The 18921-nt window shown below is 37.6% G+C and overlaps 1 pseudogene; it reads right to left on the bottom strand.

Annotated features, from left to right (window-relative positions):
• Positions 1–5657: 5657 nt before the first annotated feature.
• On the bottom strand, positions 5658–6011 carry LOC101336131 (small ribosomal subunit protein uS10-like; annotated as a pseudogene).
• Positions 6012–18921: the final 12910 nt, after the last annotated feature.

Genomic DNA, 18921 nt, shown 5'->3' with positions numbered 1-18921 from the left:
ATTTATTCAATAATTTAATTGTATCAGTATGAACTCAGAGATATTGATTTTAGTTCTTAGGTTATAATCCAATATCATGTATTTTGTTGCTCAAATTTGTTCCAGGTTTAGCCATTGGAAGCTCTTACAGATTAACTTCTGTGTTTTATTAACATACCTTTATCTGTCTTGTGGGTTGTTTTTCGCACTTCCTTGCTTTCTGGTGCTACAAGATGCCACAGATTCCTCTTGCATTTTCCTGATATAGCCCTAGAGTTAACTGTTTCTCCAATTTTTTTTTTGGCAGGTTGGTATTTAGAAACTAAGATCTGGGCGTTAGGTGTGCTCATGACTACTAGAGTGTCACTGCTTCTAGGCCCTCTCAGTGAAGTTAGGCTCCCCACCACTGCTTATTTTTAATTTCTTTCTCTGACAGGGAGAAACATGGTTCCCATCATCTACAATTAATTTAAGTATTTGCTCAACCCTCCTACACATGTAAAGTAGTTTCAGAATTGCTAACCAAATGAGAAACTAAATTTACTGACTAGAATACAATTTCTATGTACAGTTCTTTTTTGTCTTTAGCCTGAGAGTATCCAATCAAACACTCTTCCAAAGTAATTTAGGTCTGTTTCCTTTTCCCTACTCCCTCCAGAGAAGTTATGTCATACATTTGTAATACAGTTATAATACAGTTTATCTCAGTCTTCTTCCTGTCCTAGAATCTTCCAATATCCTGATTAATTTTCTAAAAAATTGCACTTTGTAGCCAACCCCTACTCCCTCTACAACATATAACCACCACTCATCTGTTTTCAATTCCAATAGTTTTACCTTTTCCAGAATGCCATGTATTTGTAATCATGATATACGTAACCTTTTGGGTCTGGCCTTTTTCACTTAGTAAAATGCAAGTAAGAGTCACCCATGTTGTTGTGTGAATCAACAGTTGAACAGTTGAATTAACAATTTCCTCCTTTTTTGCTGCTAGGTAGTATTCCATTTTATGTACACAGATTATTTATCTCTTTATGTGTGTTTCCAGTTTTTTTTGTGATTTATGAATAAAGCTGTTAAAAATATTCATATACAAATTTCTGTGTGAATGTACGTTTTCTATTTACCTGGGTAGATTTCAAGGAGTACAATTGCTGGGTAGTATGAAAAATAGACATATAACAATAAAAAACTGACAAACAATTTTCCAAAGTGACTGTATTATTTTGCATCATTTCTCACCAGCAATGAATGAGAATTCCTGGTGCTCCTTGCTAGCATTTGTTATTGTCAGGTTTTTGTGTTCTTGTTGTTTTAACCAATCTGTTAAGTGTGCAGTGGCATTTCATTTTTTTAATTTGTATTTCCCCAATGACTAGTAATGTTAAGGTTTTTGCTGTCCATTTATCTTTGGAGAATATCTGCTCAGATCATACAGAATTTCTTCTATGTTTTCTTCTGGAATTTTTATATTTCTACATTTTACATTCACATCTATGATCTATTTTGAGTTAATTTTTGTGAAAATGTGAGGTTCATGTGTCCAGGTTCATTTTTTGCATATGGATGTCCAATTGTTCCAACACCATTTGTTGAAAAAACTATTCTTTCTCCAGTGAATTGTCTTTGCATCGTTTTCAAAAAATCAGTTGACTACATTTATGTGGGTCTAATTTTGCATTTTCTATTCTGTTCCATTGATCTGTATCTATCCTTTCACTATACTACACTGTCTTGATATTTGTAGTTTTATATTGATTGAGATCAGGTAGTATAGTCTTCCAACTCTGTTCTTCTTTTGTTCAAAATTGTTTTGTCTATTCTACTACTTAGCCTTTTCACATGAATTTTAGAATCAGTTTGTTGGCATCTATAGAATATTTGCTGGAATCTTTATTGAGACTGTGTTGGCTTGATACACTGGGGATGAACCTGGTATATATCCCCATTTATTTAGATCTTCTTTGATTTCTTTCATCACTATTTCATAGATTTTCATCATACAGATCCTGCACATATTTCTTCTAGCTTTACGCATAAGTACTTCCTTTAGGGGAGGAGGTGCCATTGTAAATGCTATTCTAATTGTTCATTGCTAGTAAATAAGAATACAATCGACTGACCTTATATTTTGATACCATACTAACTTCTGTAATTAGTTCCAGGAAAGTTAGTGTAGATTCTTGGGTTTTCTACATCAACAGTCATGATGTCTATGAAATGAAACAGTTTTATTTCTTCTTTTCTCATTTGTATCCCTGTTTTTATCTTTCCTGCCTTATTGCACTGGTTAGGATTTCCAAATAGTGTTGAATAGGACTGAGGAAAGAAAACATACTTGCCTCATTCTTGATCTTGGAAGAAAAATGTCATCTCTCACCATTCAACATAATATAGGCAGTAGGTTTGTTTCTGTTTTGGGGTTTTTTTTTGGGGGGGGGCGGTGTTTATCTTTTGGTTTTTTGGTAGATGCCCTTTACTAGGTTAAGGAAATTCCTTTATTCCACTAGTTTACTAAGTGTTTTTATTATGAAAGAATGTAGACATTTATTAAATGCTTTTACAGCATCTATTGAGATGATCATTTGGTGTTTCTCTTATAGCCTGTGAATGCATCAAATTATATTAATTGGTTATGAAATGTGAAACCAGCCTTGTATGTCTGGGATGAAATTCACTTGGTCATGATAGATTATAATTTTTATCCATTGCTGAATGCAATTTGCTCATATTTTATTGGGAAATTTTGGTCTATAGTCATAAGATATTGCTCTGTAGTCTTCTTTCTTTGGTTTTGGTATTAGAGTAATGTTGGCTTGTAGAATGAATTATTAAGTGTGCCCCTTCTGTTCTCTGGAAGAAAATTTGAGGAACTGGCATTATTTCCTCCTTGAATATTTGGTAGAACTTGTCAGGGAAACTATCTGGGTCAAAAGTTTTCTTTTTTGAAAGGTTTTTCACTATAACTTCAATTTTGTTCATTGATATGGGCTTTTTCAGGTTATTTGTGCTTCTTTGGTGAGTTTTAATAGTTTGTGTCTATCAAGGAATTGATTCATTTCATCTAAACTGTTAAATTGATGAAATTAAAGTTGTCCACGTACAACATCTATCCTTTAATGTCTGTGAAACCAGTAGTGATATCTCCCATTTTCTTCCTGATATTACTCCTCTTCTCTTCTTGATCAGCCTGACTAGAAGTCTTTCAATTTTATGATGTCTTCAAAGAATCAGCTTTAGATTCCTTTGATTTTTCTCTATCTTTTTCTGTTTCCAATTCATTGATTTCTCCTCTAATCTTTATTATTTCCTTAGTTTTGGGCTTAATTTAATCTTCTTTTTCTAGTTTCTTAAGCCAGAAACTCAGACTGTTGATTGGAGATATTAAGTATTTAATGCTATAAATTTCGCTCTAAGCACTGCTTTAGGGGCATCTCACAACTTTCGATACCTTGTATTTTCATTATCATTCAGTTCCAGATACATTTTAAAAAATAAACTTTTAATTTTACAATTTCAGGTTCACAGAAAATTATGAAAATAATACAAACAGTTCTCATATACCCCACACCCAATTTCCCTTATTATTAACATCTTATATTAATGGTACATTTGTTTGGGGCAACTATGAATAAAGCTGCTACAAACATTCATGTGCAAGCTTTTGTGTGAACACGTTTTAAAATCAACTGGATAAATACCTAGGAGTTTGATCTCGAGGTTGTATAATAAGACTATGTTTAGCTTCGTAAGAAATTGCCAAACTGTCTCTCGAAGTAGCTGTATCATCTTGCATTCCAACAAATAATGAGAGTTCTTGTTGTTACTCATCCTTGCCTGCAATTGGTATTGTCAGGGTTTTAAAAAAAAATTTAACCATTTGAATAGGCATGTAATGGTATCTTGTTTTAATGTGAAATTCCCGAATGACAAATGATGTTGAGCATCTTTTCATATGCCTATTTGCATCTGTATATTTTCTTTGGTGAGGTTTCTGTTAAGATCATTTGCCCTGTTTTAATTGGCTTATTTATTTTCCTATTATTGAGAGTTCAAAATATTTTAAAATTTCCCTTGAGACTTCCTTTTGGATTCATGGTTTATTTAGAAATGTATTGTTTAATTTCCAAATATTTGGAAATATTCCACCTATCTTTTATCTTTTATATTGATTTCTAATATAATTCCATAATGATCTGAGAACATACTTGGTATCATGTCTGTTCTTTTAAATTTGTTAAAGTTCACTTTGTGACCCAGAATATGGTTCATGTTAGTGAATGTTCCATGTGCACCTAAGAAGAATGTGTATTCTGAAGTTCTTTGGTGGAGTGATAATGTTAACTATGTCAAATTGGTTGACATAGTTGGTAGAACAAATCAGGTCATTTATATCCCTATTTTTTTTGCCTAACTGTTCTATCAATAACTATAAAGGAGGGTTGGAGTTACCAATGATAATTATAGATTTGTCTATTTGTCCTCTCAGATTCATCAGTTTTTGCCTCATGTATTTTGAAGCTATGCTCTTAGGTGTGTATACCTTTAGGACTGTTAGGTCCATTTGCAGAACTTACCACTTTATCATTATGTAATGTTCTATTTTATTTCTGATAATATTCTTTTTCTGAAGTCTATTTTGACTGAATTTAATGAAAACCCAGTTTTGGCTTTTTTGGGGGGAGACAGGCCACAGTGTTTGACTGGTACAGGTATCCTCCCGTTTATACAACTTCCCTTTTATGAAAGCCCTACATTAGTACCTGTTTTTGCTGATTAAGAAATCTGAAGAGGATTTTTGCTCTTCTGAAAAAAGGCAAAAGTCAAAAGGGGAGAGGGAAGAGATAAGGGGCAAGATAGGGGTAAGGGATTAAGATACACAAACTACTATGTATAAAATAAATAAGCAACAAGGATATATTGTAGAGCACAGGGAAATACAGCCATTATTTTGTAATAACTTTAAATGGAGTACTGTCTATAAAAATATTGAATAACTACGTTGTACACCCAAAACTAATGTAATATTGCAAACCAACTATACTTTAATAAAAAAATAAATAGCGTTCAGCATTATTTTGCAGCATACAGGCAGTGCACCCCCAGCAGAGAGAGTGGCACTACCAAGCTCCTTCCCGAAGAACTACACTGAGCATCTCAGGCTCAAGCCACCATAGCTTTGAACTGTGTGACCATCTGTGCTTTATCTCGATTTATTTTTTGCATCTGTTAGCAAGATGTGTCCTAAGGTAATTACTTCTTTGCTTTAAGCCATTTTGGCTTAGGAAAGGTTTCATAGGAACACTCTACTTTTGGATAGCCGGGGGTGGGGGGTGCCTGTATATGCTTTTACTTTTAACCTATCTATGTCTTTATATTTAAAGTGAGTCTCCTATGGACAACATATAAGTGAGTCTTCTTTCTAAATTCAGTCTAGCAACCTGCCTTTTTACTGATGTATTTAGACATTTAAAGTGATTATTGTTATGGTTGGCTTAAAATCTACTATCTTGCTGGCTGTTTTCTATTTGTTCCATTTGGCCTTTCTTGCTTTTTTGTTCACTTTCTGCCTTTTCTGAATGACTAAGCATTTTACGATCTATTTTATCTCCTACAATTACTTATTATTTATACCTCTTTTAAAAATGATTAATAATCAATTTATTAAAATAGTTGATTTAAGCAATTGCAACGATGACCTCAATCTCTAATCCTGGCTCAATGATAGAAGTAATCTGCTTAACACTCTCAGGAGGATTGTCCAAGTCAATGAGTCACTGTGAATCCTCACCTGGAAATGCTCCCAAGTCTTAGAACCTTCACCACAAAGAGTTTATCTCACAGTGATTCTCAGTCCTGGTAGACATCCGAAACAGTCCTTTCACTTTAAGGTCCTTTTCCTTTGAGCCTGTGATCAAATCAGCACACACCTTCCCCAGGGATTTTACATGGCGGACAGTTAGGGTAATTCTTACTCAGTGAACCACCCCTTCTGGGTCCACTGGTGTAGTTCCAGTAGCTTTAAAAGCCATGGCTGCCACATGGCAGGAGCATAACTTTGTGACTGACTTCTTCCTCAGCAAGAAGGAACTGTGGTGAGTCAGGAGCAGTGGCCACAGTATCTTCCTTACAGAGGCTTGATACATTTTTTAACACTTAACTTTTTAATGGTTAATGAGTTTTCCTTCAAATAGTATTATGTCATTTCATATACAATGTAACAGGACATTCTCAAGTCCTCCCATTCCTTGTGTCACTGTGGTCATACATTTCACTTTTATTTATGGAATAAACACATTATTACAAATTTTGCTTTAAATAGTTAGCTTTTACAACAACGAAAAATTAAAAATATATTCCATTTTAGCTTCATTCTTCATTCTTTGTATAAATCCAAGTATCTGGTATCGTATTTCTTCTACCTGAAAAACTTCCTTTAACATTTCTTGCAGAGTAGATCTGTGCTAACGAGTTACCTCAAGTTTTTTTTGTCTGGGAAAGGCTTTGTTTCTGCCTCACCTTTGAAAGATATTTTTCACTGGATATAAGTCAGGTTATTTTCCCTTTCAGAACTTTATAGACATCATTCCATTGCCTTCTTATTTACATGGTTTCTAGTGACAAGTCTGCTGTAATTCTCTTCCTTGTTCATTAATGTAACATTAATTTTTCCTCTGGCTGCCTTCAAGGTTTTCTCTCCATCTTTGGCTTTTGGGAGTTAGAATATGATGTTCATAGGTGCTGAGTTTTTAAAGAATTCTTACTCATCTTCAAATATTTTTTCTGCCCTTTTCTCTTTTTGTTCCCCTGGAGTTCCATTTATGCATGTTAGGTCATTTGGTATTGGCCTTTAGCCCTTGGATGCTCTCTTTTTTATCATTCTTTTTTTTTCTCTTTGTGTTTCACTTTGTGTAGTTTCTGTTGATCTATCTCCATTTTCAAGCTCATTGGCTCTTCACCTACCTCAAATCTACTGGTAAAATCTTTGAAAGCATTCTTCATCTCTGTTACTGAATTATTCTTTTCTAGGATTTTCATTTTTATAGTTTCCATGTCTCTGCTAAAAGTATCTACTCAACCATGCATGTTGTCTACCTTTTCCATTAGAGCCTTTAACATATTAACCATAACTACTTTAAATTCCCCATTGGATAGGTCCAACATCTAAGTCATATCTGAGTCTGGCTCTGCTGACTCCTTTGTCATTTTAAACTGTGGTGTTTTTTCCCCTCTTTGTATGCCAAAAGTTTTTTGTTTAAAGTTGGATGTACTGTACAAGACAATAGATACTGAGATAAATAATTGTTATACTTGGAGATGGGCACACCTTTCCTTCTGTTGGGCTGTTAATATAGGGGTTCATGCCCATCAAGTCAGGAGTTGGGCTGGGTTTGAAGCTTGCTTCCTGCTTGGCTCTGGGTCTCCCACTTGGTTTAGGTTTTTTTCCTTTGTGCAACAGAGATTCTCTCTCTTGCAGCTCTCCCAGCTGAATTCCACTCTTAATTTTATTTGACAATGATAGGGTAATGAAGGTGGAGGAGTGGGGGAAGGAGGTACTGTCTGATGTTCTTACTAAGCCTCAGATTTAGGCAGGCATTGCGAACCTGGGTCTTGGGTCTGTGACATTCTCAAGTACTCCTGTTCCTTCTCCAGGGGTAGTACTGGGTCTATAGAGTCCCAGCCATCCCCCAGAGGTCTTAGTCTATACATTTCTTGCCTTTCCCTGCATATCCAGCCTTTTGTTCCTCCGAGGTGATACAGAAGATGAATCTGGCAGTGTTTTGGCAGTGGCTTCTGTTCTCTCCCCTGCTCCAGCCAGTATCACAGGGGAAGTTTTCTTAAGCCTCTCCCCACTCTGCCCTGTGAGTTCCTAGAGGAAAATCATTCATGAGATTGTGACCCCCCCCTACACACACATATGTCTGCAGCCCCAGGGACTTCACACTCCCACCCAACCTTTAGAAATTCATTAAAAATTTCTAGCTGAATCTTCTCTTTGGCTTACATGGATTTGGCAACATCTTTCTTTGCAAGTACTTGTCTCTCCCCATATTTCAGGGTAGTTGTTTGCCTTGCAAACTCAGTTCTCTCATGGGTTCAAACGTCATTAATTTCCAGCTTGTCAGCTTTTTCTCTTGTTGTTTGTGTAGAAGTGATAGTCTTTTCAGCACTCTTAATTTCCAAATTGAAATAAGAAGTCTTATTCTACAAAGAGGCAATTTGACCCATCCCACATATCGCTAATAAAACAGGTAAAGGGCCTACAAGTTTTTAAAAGGAAAAAAAACCTAGTCTCCGGTTCCTGCCATGTAACTAATTAACCAGGAGTGTGACTCCAAGCAAGAAAAATGGACTGGTAAGACTTAATTAGACCCATCACTCCAAAAGGATCAAATGGTGTAACTATGTGAAAGTGATCTAAAAAGTATTAAAAAAAAAAGATATGGGATGAATGCAAAGTATGAACTTCTATTTTATTCTTTAGTTGAAGACTGTATGATAAAAATAAAATAGGTGTTTTACGTCTGGCCACATAAAGATTCAGATCAGTTCAGCAACATTTAATGAGTACCTACTATATGTTAAACTCTGTCCTAGTCATTTCTCCACCTGGGGAATGAAAAGGACACAGTCTGTGCCCTTAAAGAGTTTTTAGCCCAGCAGAGAAGACAAATTATGTTTAATTTGACTCAACCATTTAATTATAAATATCTGAAACTAACATCTGTCCACTTCATTTTTAGAAGAAAACTGAGTAACACAATATACACATATGAAAATAAATTTTTAAAATTAAATTAGTCCACATTAGGATCCTATTTTAAATTACAAAAAAATGACAACTAATTTTCTCTCAAAATATTACCCTGATTAAAAATTCATTAAACATGAGAATTCTTCTTAAAACTAAAGGAATATTTTACTCTTTAAGCAATTAATTTCTATCTCAGATATTGTAGTAGCATGCATTAAAGAGTTAAAATCTGTCATCACCAGGGAAATTACATTAATAATACTTAGTTTTAAACAAAAACAACATTTTTTTGTATTACTTAGGTAGTTCCTTAAATGATTTACTCTTTTTTTCCATTAGGTCATTTATAATTGAGGGGTTCCTAAGCCGAACAGTTAGATGCAAAAACATGTGTTCAAAGTTGAGACAGAAATGGCAAATGGCCACATTCTTAAGATCATGTAATTGAATGAAATAGGGAATTCAATACCTCAGCAGATGACAAGTTCAAGGATGACCCTGTTTTAGCAAAAGCTAAGTTGGAACACATGAAACCATCAGATTTTGAGTTTTCATGTGAATCATTTTGGAGCACAAGGATTTAATGAATGTATGAGAATGTGTCCTTGGATTAGAATGCATTCCTACAGAATGAGAATAAGAAATATGAGAAATATTAAACAGAAACAAATGCAGCATTGTTAATTTCTTACGATGTGACTAAAAGACTTGAAGTGAAGGATTCCTGTGACTTCAGAGGTGGGTTACTTTCCCACAATGCACCTGCATGTAAAAGACAACTGTAAACAGTATATGATTCTGTTCAGAGTCTGTTCACAAGCCACCATCAAACTTGGCTCAGTCCTCTTTACACAGTGCTAGGTTTGTCTTCTGGAACTAATTACATTAAAAATTCAAACCTGCTTATGCTTTGTGCTCAACAGTAGAATTACCTAAAAACAGATACCTATATCTACACATATATGGATATATAAAAATTATGAATTTGAGGACACAATTTGAGAGCATTTTTGATACTCAAAAATGTTTGAAATTAAATCAACTGTAATTTAAAACTCAGTTGGTAAATGGAAATATTCTATCTTCAGTTCATGTGAGTTATTTCATCAAACATAACAATAGATGATGAGTTAAATAGTTAACATAATTAATTCAGACCTTGCTCTGTTTATAACAAAGGCAAGTCAAACGCCTGCAAGAACTGTGAACTTTTCTATGGTTCAGGGTCAATCTGAACAAGGGTACCAGCTGTTCCATTAGATAATGTCTTGGATAAAGTCACTCTTGAATGAAAATTTTCACTTTGTAATAAGGCCTCACAACTGAAATGACAAAAAAAAAAAAAAAGATGATGACAAATATCTGAGATAATCCAGAAATGAATTCTTTTCCATGACCAAATTTATCTTCTAAGCCAAGAAAGAAATAATTAGCATTTTGCCAGACTCTACACTTTTGCAGTGGTTTAGAAATAATACAGTATTAGTACAATGAGAACATTATATTCAAAGTGAGAAAGCAGTTTACTGTGATCTTACTTCCCACCCTCAAGAGAAATAAAAATGAACAGCTACTTTTAATTTTCAGACCTATTTGACAACTCGAAAAATTAGGACATTCAATGCAAAAATCATACTGGAATTGTTTCTTGTTCCTTCTAAAAGTGTCATTCTTTCATCTTCCAAACACCTATCCATTGGTTATGAGAGGAAAGGAAAAATATACTTGTCCATAATAGAAACACAGGTGGGAATGTTAATAAACTTATTCTTTTATTTATTTATTTAATTTTTTATTTTTTGGCCGCACCGCGCAGCTTGCGGAATCTTAGTTCCCCAACTAGGGATCAAACGTGGGCCTGGCAGTGAAAGTGCCGAGTCCTGATGACTGGGCCGCCAGCGAATTCCCTTGACAGATGTATTCTGATAGCAGCTGCTCTTGAGGCGGTAATGAGATTTAAAGAATATACTTTACTTGTACAGCCAAAACTTGCTAACCACTTGAAATGGTTAGCTATATAAATGAGAGGTTATTTTTAGATTTCTTTTTATATTGCAGGTTTTCTTTTTTAGATGGCAGAAAATCACACAATAGTTTGCTAAATTTCCTTCACCCGAGTCGTAACGATTGCTGGGAATTGAGTAGCAGTGTTGGAGATTTGCTAATAGTAAATCATGTTCTTTATTGCAACTGTGGCTTTACAATGATTTGAATTATGCTGGGATTCTGTTCTAGACAATCTGAAATCAAACAGGAGAATGTTAATTTCTTGCAACCAAGACATCTCATACCACAATATGATACGCATGGCTGCTATACAGTAATAGCCAAGCAACATTTTTTAAGCAGAGAGCAGTTAGTGTTCTTTTTCAAGGCAGATGTTTCCCAGATTTGCTATTGCCACTCATTAAGAAAGTAAGAAGTCTGTGAGTTATGATACTGTGAGGTATGATATTGTACATGAAATCACATCCATTAAACACCACGGATTTTCTCTAATTCTTCCTTTGCTTGCTTTAATTGGTTCAGTGTGACTGTTCTTCTGTTAGTGTAGAAATACTTATGTTGTCTGTGTGATAAAATGTAACCACACAGAGAAAATAGGTAGGTGGTGGGACTTCTGTTAAAGGAAGTAGGAAGGAGGGTACATATTTTAGTTAATAGGACTCATATCTTCTAAAAGTGTGTTGTTTTAAAGTAATTATGAAGAAAAATTATTTGGGGTATTTTATGAGACTTAGCACATATTGAATTTGGGGAACAATGTGCATACTTTGGAGGAATTCAAAGCACTGTACAAATACTATCCAATGAACGTTTTCATGTAATAGAACAGAGGAGGTCTTACTGTGGCCATAGTTTACTGGAGCAAACACAGTTCAAACAGCTTGATAGTGACTACGAAGCACTTAATGAGGCAGAACAATGAGTAGAGCAAAGCCTGGAATTTTTTACCTCCTAGAGACTTAGTTTAATGCCTAAATTATCAGGAAAATAATATGTTGATCTACCAAGGAGTGACTGTAATTTTCAACCTAAAGTATAACTCCTTAAAGCTATCTCCTTGCCTAAAGTGATCTCAAAATTCGAAATTGGATAGATGAGATATGTAATACCTTGGTTAATAATCTACTGTTGACCTGATTGACATTACCATCCATTTAAAAAGTTATGATAATTTATCATCCTTTTTCTCTTTCATTTCTTCTAAATGTTTGAGTAGAAATATCTTCATTTTAAAAGTTGAGATTTTTAATAGCTGCTATTAAAAATATGTATCTTTTTAGGGACTTCCCTGGTGGTGCAGTGGTTAAGAATCCGCCTGCCAATGCAGGGGACACGGTTCAAGCCCTGGTCCAGGAAGATCCCACGTGCCACGGAGCAACTAAGCCCGTGAGCCACAACTGCTGAGCCTTCGTGCCACAACTACTGAAGCCCACGCGCCTAGAGTCCGTTCTCTGCAAAGAAGAGAAGCCACCGCAATGAGAAGCCTGCGCACTGCAATGAAGAGTAGACCCCGCTCGCCTCAACTAGAGAAAGCCCATGCGCAGCAATGAAGACCCAGTGCAGCCAAAAATAAATTAATTAATTAATTAAAAAAATATATATATATACATCTTTTTTAAAAATTGATTGACTCTATAGGGGTCATTAGTGGTGAGAGAGGTTTCTATTTTCCCACAGCAGTGGCTCATGGTATCTGTGCAGGGCTACCAGCTGGCCTGCTGCTCAGGACAGAATTTGCAAACCCACATTTCAGATTGCCTCAATGTTGCAATGTGAGATGCCTTACAGAAATAAAAACACAATAGCTTAAGAGACAATCAGTGGAAATACAAGGATGACTCTTTTACAAAACTTTAAATGAGAGGCCTTTAAAAGGTACTATTTTTCTCAAACAAGTGAAGAATGATGGCAAGACCCACATACTACTCATGATGCTTGCACAATTTAATGCAAAGCACTGAACAAAATATTAAGCCTTCTAGTACAGAAGACTCATAATTCAGTAACAACACCTCCTGCACATAACTTTCAGAAGTAGCACTTAGGAATTCATATACCAAATGCAAACCCACAGACTCAGCTATCGGTATAACAATAATGGCTCCAAGTTTAGTAATTCCAAGTGTGAGTATTATGCATGTTTCTTCTTTTTTCCCATTATACTAGAACCATAAAATTTATTTCCATCCAGGCAGCCATAATGTAGAGCCAATTTATTATGATTATAATGACACAAAGAAGGGGGGCCTATGGGTCAAGAGGAAGGGACTTCACAAATATAGAATCACCTCTTTGCACTGATGTCAACACCAAGGGGATTCTGAGGCTGACTGGGGATCCCAGATGTCGTGGATGAGATTTCTATACAGATGAACTGCTGAGCTCTTGACTGGATTTTCTAATGCCTTCAATGACACTCCACAGCTAAATTCTACTCAGCTCTGATCTGAGTCGAGTTTGCGGCAAGGGCAATGGTGAACTGAGAAACCCCATGCTGAAAGGGAACTGCAGTCTGCAGAAAGATGCTGGACGTATTACCTTTTGATGACACTGTTCCTCTACAAAATAAGTGATTCTGGCACCAGGTAGATTGATATTATCGGTAACAACCTGTAATTAGGTAAGCTCTGGAACCAAGAAGAGGCAGCTAGAGTTCATGAATTAGCTTCTGACCACCCAGAACGCCTCCACACAGTGAGAGGTAACAGATGGAGACAAAATCTCAGCACATTTAACAATCTGTCACAATTGAGAGAGACTGTACTCTTGGCCAAAAGAGAACTTCTATCAGCAAAAGATAAATCTCTTTAAAGCAATCCAACTACAACTCACTGAGTGACTACTATGTACCGGGCATTATCCTAGGGTACTTCAAACAAATTATTTCACTTGATTCTCAGAAGTCTCTGAGAGAGATTATATTAACCCCTATTTTACAAACTGAGGTAAGTAATTACAGCTAGGAAGTGATGAAGCCCTCTTAGACAAGTTTGTCCTAGCCCAAAGCTCAAGCTCTTCCCACCGATATCCCACCCTGTGGTAGATTAAAGGTGGTGGCAAATACCTTGCTACTCTTCTAATTGAAGGATGGAGTCTAATTGTCTTTCCCCCTTGAATCTGGGTTGGCCTTAGGAACTTGCTTGACCATTAGAATCAGGTAAGGCTTTAATAAGTCTTGCAGCTTACACCTGAGACCTCTTGAACGATCACTCATGAAGTCCCGAGCTGCCATGAGAGAACACGTAAAGAGGCCCCAAGACTAAATAGGAAGGGGCCCCAGCTGAACCCAGCCTTCCAGCCATCCCCATCAAGATGCCAGGCATAAGCCATCCTGGACCAGCCAGACCAGGCCAGCCATCAGTTTAACATCTCCAAGTGGCCTCAGCTGATGCCATATGGAGAAGAAAAATCATCCACTGATCTCTAGCTAAATTCCTGACAGACAACATCATAAGATGATAAAATGACTGCTGCTGTAAGCACAAAGTTTTGGGGTAAATATAATAAATAAATATTTATTTAGCAATAAATAACTGCAAAAAATTTTCTTCTGTGATATTACTATACTGTGAATCTAAAGTCAGCCTAGGGAAAAAAATAGCTTAATATTGCTGAAAAATAGAACATTCTCCTAACATTTGATAAATGAGATATGATTTTTTTGTTTTATTATTCAAGTTAGGATATACTTTGGTGAATAAAGAGGAGAAAGGAAGATGAGGAGAAAAAAAAATGCTACTCACAGGTAACATGTTTGAAAGGTGCCAAAGAGAAAGAGAAAGTGTATTAGTCAGGATTCTTTTGACTTTGTGATGGAAACCATAATTAAACTGCTTTAAAAAAAATAAAGGGAAGTATGGAGGGTATTGGTCCATGTAACTGAAAATTGTATTGAGATGCTGACCTTGGACATGCCTGATTAAGCTGTTCAAAAATATCATTAAAAATATGTTTCTCTCCATCTTTCAGTTTCATTTTCCTCTGGGCTGGCTTTATTCTCAAGCCAACTTCCTCCTCCTGGTGACAAGATGCTTTATATTTAGGTTATACCATACCATCTCAGCGGCAGACCCTCCAGCAAAGGGAATTTTCAATTCCAAGAGGTCCGGGAAAGGGTGTCATTTGCCTGGATTGGGGCACATGCCCTTCCCTGAACCAGTTTCTGTGGTCAGGGAAATAAAATGTTCCTAGTGGCCAGGTCTGAGTCAGCAGACCACCCATTAGCCTTGGGAGTAGGTCAGCCCCATCTTGCCCATGTGGTGGGGAGTGGTAGTGCCCAAAGGAACCTCGTGTATTTTTTTCATCATAAGGACTTGGAGGATAAATCCTACAGAGGGGAAAATGTACCTTCGAAGGGGAGTGAGAAGAAAATACCTATTCCTTCTTTACATAATTAAACTCACTTCATCTTGATTATCTAAATCATAGCTATGATTTAATATTTGAAGAAACCTGCTTTAAACAAAACTGTGATCTTCATCTCCTCCACATCCATTTTGCTCTCTCCTCTCCTATTTGAGAACACACTCCCCTGCTCCCTTACTGGTCTCTCTGGTAGCCCAGGGCCCCCCACTAAAGTCCTACCCTCCCTGGTGAGCGTCCTGTTCTCTGGACCTAGTCTTTCTGAGAACTAGACAACTGACATCAACTCGTTGAGCCAGTCACCCACTTGCCCTTGGCCCCTTCTCCCTGTAAAACAAGGGGCCTGTTTAAATAATCTCTAATGTACCTTAATGAACAACTTCCTCAGACTTTTCACTGAGGCAAACTCTATAAAGGCAAATCCTGATCCCTTTGGAGGCCTCACTGCCACGGCTGAGCGACAGGAGGGGACTCTTGCCCTCCCTCACAAATCCATAGAGAGGCAGACTGCCAGTCTCCTCCTCCCTCTGGAGAGTGATGAAGTCAACACTCCCTGTCTCCTTCCTCCTTTCCTTGTTCCTCCCCTCAGGATGGAGGGCTGCTAATATGTTTGGTGGGAGCCTGGCTTCCACGAGAGCCTGTTTCTCTGCTTGATGAGATGACAGGTCACTCCTCGCCTGTGGCAGGGCGGCTAGTTCTCTTTGACCACCCGGGCTCAGGCAAGGACAGCCCCCTCCTCCTCCTGTCTCTGAGCACTGACCTCTTCGGAAGGGCCTGCTCCACCCGCAGGGATACTTGCCATTCTCTCTGTGTTCCAGCTCCTCCCGCCCTGCAGAAGCAGCCCTGGAACTGGCACTGAGTGGACTGGAGGCTGCCCAGCAGATTCGGCTCTCTTTGCAAATACAAAGGTTTTTATTTGGCTTGGGAGGCAGGGGACACAATTTTGGCCTCAGGTCTAAGCCACGTTCTCCAGTGTAGATCTCCCAGAGCCCTGAATTTTGTTCTCTACATCTCTGCCTAACAGGATGATGCTCTGAACCCCCATCTGGCTAGTGAGTCTTCCCTCTATAGGTGAGAACCTGGCAGGGAGGAGAGGTAATCCTGAGCTCTTATCTGCCTCTAACAGCCATTTCCAAACTACTTTCACATGCATTCTTATCATTTCATTCTCAAAACCACCTTGTGAGACTGCCAGGCAGGGATTATTCCTTTCAATTTACAGCCAAGAAAATGGAGATTTAGAAAAGTTAAGTGACTCATCCATGGTCTAGTGAGTTAGTGGTGGAATGGCACTAAGTCCAGGTCATCAGACGATGAGACTAGACTCTTCTAATCAGAGGCACACCAACATTCTACAGCTTCAGAATTCTGCACGAACATTCTACCAGAAGAACAACTCATCCAGCAGTTACTACCTGTCCCGCAGATCACAAAAATAACACACTGAAGATGTTTTATCCATGTAGACTTGAGTGAACATTATGCAACTGGATGCCCTGGTGAAACTGTGTTACTGGGTTGTTTCAGTTGTTTTGAAGGACCCTATCGGCCAGGATATTGGATATCACTAGAGAGAATGCAAGCCTTAAAGCCTGTCAGATGGAGGCAGGCTGTGCACCTGCATCCAGCCGTCCACCACCACAGCCGTGCTGGCAGCTGCCGATGTTCCCACCCTCCTCCACACGACTGGGAGCATCAAGCCCCATGCGGACTATGCCTGCTTACGTACAAAGAGGAAACAAGGTGACACACAGGAAATTGGAAAATCTTGGCAATCTCATTAACTCCAAGACTGAACCAGCAAATTCTGAACTCTACTCTACACAGTAAACTGATGAAATATTTTAAAAAATGATACCTTGCATGTGTTGAATGTAGAGGTGGAAACTTTCAAGAGGAGAATTTCCCCCACAACCTCACAATCTCAAATCAGTATCTGAACATATCTCTGGATATTGCGCAAGACCAGTGGAGAAAAAACTAACTGATGACCATACTTTAGTATGCCTTGTCTCATACGAAGAAGTGGTGTGAGCTTAAAACATTATTTGCCCTTAACATTCATTGGTTTCATAGGTGGTTTTTCTATTTCACTTTGTGTGTGTAAGTGTGTGTGTGTGTGTGTGTGTGTGTGTGTGTGTGTGTGTGTGTAAGAGAGAGAGAGAAAGAAAGAGAGAGAGAGAGAGAAAGAAACAACACTGAATATTTTGTGTGACATCTAGATCATTTGGTTCTGTGTTTATGGATACAGCAAGAGGAAGTAAAGAAGTCAATCTCATAGTCCATAGTTTACAGCCAGGATATGGAAGGAATAGGAGAATGCTGGAAGAATAAGAGCAACAGATTTAATCACATGCCTAGTCCATAGTAGGTGCTCACCATGTCCTTGCTGAAAGAGTGAACTTAAATTAACTGGGTTCATTACAGAATTTATTGACTGAATATCTGCTGAAATGACTATTGCTACTTGTTAGTAACAGAAGACTTGTGTTTATATGTGAAAGTATTAGGGAAATAAGAATAAAAGAAAGAAACTAAATACATTTTGTTTATTTTTATTAACCTAGGAACTGTTTTACAAAAGTATTAAATAATATTAACTTGACATCATCATAGATACAAATAGTTAAGAGCACCCCTTCTTCTAAGTAGCTTTCCCTCTTGGGTATAGAGGGAAAGTCTTTAGAACACAGTGGCTAGCACACCGGACTCTCTCAAGGGAATGAGTCAGTCCTTGCCGTGGAAAGTCTTAACCACAGAAACGTTATTAAGGAAGATGGAGAGGCAAAAACACAAATGCACAAATGCACAGGAGTGTGGTTTACATGGGACAGTGTGGTAGACAAGCAATGTGAGAACAGTCTTGCTGAACCCCAGTGGCTAGCTGCTTCTTGATTCCCCCGATTCTTGCACCAAGGGGAGTTGAAAGAAGACTGAAAGTAAATTCCTCAACACACGTGAGGCCTCTCAACATTCTCCTTCCTACACATGCAAAGCATAACTGGCACTTCATTTATTGCCTTTCTAACTGGATCTCATGATATATATAATATACATCACAATTCAGTGGGAAAGGGGATGGTGTCAGCAGAAATGGCAGATTAAGGACCTCCAAAAATTCTCTCCTCCATATCCTCCATTAAAGCAATAAGAAAACTCCCAAAAAATTGTCAGGATCAATATTGTATGAATGCTAGAAATTAACCAAAAGATCCTGGCAATCTGGGTAGTGGCTTTTCAAGAAAAACAGCTTAATCTTGGTAAGAACAGTGTGGTCTGAGGCATTTTAATTTGCCCTGTGCCCATTCCTCCTCTCCAGCTCCACAGTAGCCTTGAAAACTGACAATCACAGTGAAAATCAGCAGACTGGCAGCCACTGAAGGGAGCAGCATGAGGTGGAGCTCTGTCATTACGTGACCTGTTAGTTCCCTGGAAGACCCCACTTGAAGTGATATCTTTATTTAACCTGACTCAGAACTCACTCAGTGCAAAAAGTCTTTTCTCCAGGTGAATTTATCAAAAATTACAGTCAACTACTTAACTTTGAAGCTGCCTAAGATTTTAAATAATGTTTTGGGAAAATAATAGGCTAACCAAAAATGTTAAAAGGAAAAGCTTGGGAATGAGAATTCTACACAGGCTTTGAAAAGCTCTGACATGCTTCTGGGAATGGAGAAAGCCACAAACACAAGTAGGTCTGTGCACATTCTCAGAGCTGTGTACATGCTTAAGAAAGACCTAAAAGGCCCTAAACTCTCGCTTCTGGATAATCTTGAGGCTCTGTGCAAGCAGGAAGGGAAGGTGAAGGCAGAACTGTA

Source organism: Tursiops truncatus, chromosome 17 (genome assembly GCF_011762595.2).
Source record: "Tursiops truncatus isolate mTurTru1 chromosome 17, mTurTru1.mat.Y, whole genome shotgun sequence".
NCBI classification, from domain to species: Eukaryota; Metazoa; Chordata; class Mammalia; order Artiodactyla; family Delphinidae; genus Tursiops; species Tursiops truncatus.
The sequence above is the reverse complement of the archived record's forward strand: the minus strand, read 5'-3'. Positions and strand labels throughout refer to the sequence as shown.